The sequence below is a fragment of the Eulemur rufifrons genome, chromosome 24 (assembly GCF_041146395.1).
Source record: "Eulemur rufifrons isolate Redbay chromosome 24, OSU_ERuf_1, whole genome shotgun sequence".
Lineage (NCBI taxonomy): Eukaryota > Metazoa > Chordata > Mammalia > Primates > Lemuridae > Eulemur > Eulemur rufifrons.
Window position 1 is genome coordinate 17,737,534 of NC_091006.1, and position 2,889 is coordinate 17,740,422.

The window sequence follows — 2,889 nt, forward strand, 5'->3', positions numbered from 1 at the left end:
CTTAGGTCCCACACATGAGTGAGAACATGCAATGTTTGCCTCTCTGTACCTGGCTTCATTAACATAATGACCGCCAGTTTCATCCATGTTGCTGCAAATGATAAGATTTCATTCTTTTCATGGCTGAAGTATATTCCACTGTGTATATATAGTACATTTTTTAATCCATTCATCTATTCAGCCTAAGTGGATGTACACTTAAGGTTGATTCCATATCTTGGCTATTGTGAATAGTGCTGCAATAAACATGGAGTGTAGATATCTCTTTGATATACTGATTTCCTTTCTTTTGCATATATATCCAGAAGTAGGATTGCTGGATCATATATATGGTAGCTAAATTTTTAGTTTTTTGGGGAACTGCCACACTGTTTTCCATAGTGGCTGTACTGATTTACATGCCTACAAACAGTGTACCAGTGTTCCCCTTTCTCCTCATCCTCACCAGCATCTTTTATTTTTTGTCTTTTTGATAAAAGCCATTTTAATTGATGTGAGATGGTATCTCAATGTGGTTTTGATTTGCATTTCCTTGACAATTAGTGATGTTGAGTGTTTTTTCATATACCTGTTGGCCATTTGTACATCTTTTATTGAGAAATGTCTATTCAGATCTTTTGCCCGTATTTTATTTGTATAAATTTAAGGGGTACAAGTGCAATTTTGCACTTGTATATATTGTGTAGTGGTGAAGTCTGGGCTTTTAATGTATCCATCACCCAAATAATATACATTGTACTCATTAACTAATTGCTCATCATCCACCCCCCTTCCATGCCCCCACCCTTCTGAGTCTCCACTATCAGTCCACACTCTATGTTCATGTGTACACATTATTTAGCTCTCACTTATAAATGAGAAAATATGTGGTATTTGTCTGTTTCTGAGTGGTTTACTTAATAGCCTCCAGTTCCATCCATGTTGCTGCAAAAGACATGATTACATTTTTTATGGTTGAATAGTATTCCATAGTGTATATACACACCACATTTTGTTTATTCAATCATCTGTTGATGGAAGTTTAGGTTGATTCCATATGTTTGCTATTGTGAATACTGCTGCAATAAACATATAAGTGCAGATATCTTTTTGATACGATTTATTTTCTTTTAGGTAAATACCCAGTAGTGGGATTGCTGTATCTATTTATCATTCTTTGAGAACTCTCCATACAGTTTTTCATAGGTGTTGTGCTAATTTATATTTCCACCAACAGAATTAGAAAAACTCATTTCTTTCATCAGTGTTTTATAAAAGTTTTCCTTGTAGAAATCTTTAATCTCTTTGGTTTAATATATTCCTAGTGATTTTATTTATTTATTTTTTGCAGGTATTATAAATAGCTGTCTTCTTGATTTGGTCCTCAGCTTGATCACTATTGTATTAATATAAGCATCCCCTTTTCTCTGCACCCTCACCAAGATCTGTTATTCTTTGTTTTTTTAATAGGCATTCTGACTGGGGTAAGATGATATCTCATTGTGGTTTGAATTTGCATTTCTCTGATGATTACTGATGTTAAGCATTTTTCATATATTTGTTGGCCATTTGTATGTCTTTTTTTCAAAACTCTTCAGATTGCTTGCTATTCGTATATAAAAATGCTATTGAAATTGTATGTTGATATAGTATCCTGAAACTTTACTGAATTTGTTTACCAGTTCTAACAGTTTTTTGGTGGAATGTTTAGGTCTTTCTAAATATAGGGTTATGTCATTTGTGAACATGGATAATTTGACTTCTTCCTTTTCATTTTGGATGCCTTTATTTCGTTCTCTTTTCTAATTGCTCTATCTAGGAATTGCTGTACTATTAATATATATTAAATAAAGTTGTGAAAGTAGGCATCCTCATTTTGTTTCAGATCTTAGAGAAAAGGTACTCAATGTTTCCTTATTCAGTATGATGCTGACTGTGGATTTGTCTTATTTAGTATATATTGTTTTGAGGTATGTTCTTCCTATACCCAGTTTGTTGAGAGTTTTTATCATGATGGGATATTTAATTTTATCAAATGTTTTTCAGCATCTATTGAAATAATCACATAGTTTTTGTTCTTGATGCTGTTAATGTGATGTATCATATTTATTGATTTGCATATGATGAACCATCCTTGCATGTCTGGGATGAATCCCACTTGATCACGGTGAATGATCTTTTTAATGTGCTGTTGACTTCTCCTTGCTAGTCTTTTGTTGAGGATTTTTACATCTATGTTCATCAAGGGTATTGACCTGCAGTTTTCTTTTTCTTTTATGTGCTTCTCTGGTTTTGGTATCAGACTAATGCTGACCTCATAAATTCTATCCTCTTCATTTTCTTTTTTGAACAGTTTGACTAGAATTGGTATTAGTTCTTCTTTAAATGTTTGATAGAATTCCACAGTGAAGCCACCATGTTCTGGGTTTTCTTTGATGGGAGACTTTTTATTACTGCTTCAATCTTGTTACCTATTATATGTCTGTTCAGGTTTTCTATTTCTTCATGATTCAATCTTGGTAGGTTGTGTGTGTCCAGGAATTTCTCTGTTTTTTCTAGGTTTTTCAATTTGTTGGCATATAGTTTCTCATAATAGTCTCTAATGATCCTTAATATTTCTCTGGTATCAGTGGTAAAGTTTTCTTTTAATCTCTGATCTTATTCATTTGAGTCTTTTTTTCCCCTAAGTTAATATAGCTAAAGTTTGTCAATATTTTTATCTTTTCAAAATACCAACTTTACATTTAGTTGATCTTTTGTATTTTTTGTCTCAATTTCATTTATTTCTACTCCAATTATTTTCTTTTCTTTTTTCCTACTAATTTTGGATTTGGTTTGTTCTTGCCTTTCTAGTTCCTTAAGGTGCAGCTTTAGTTTGTTTATTTGATGTCTAACTACTTTCTTGATACA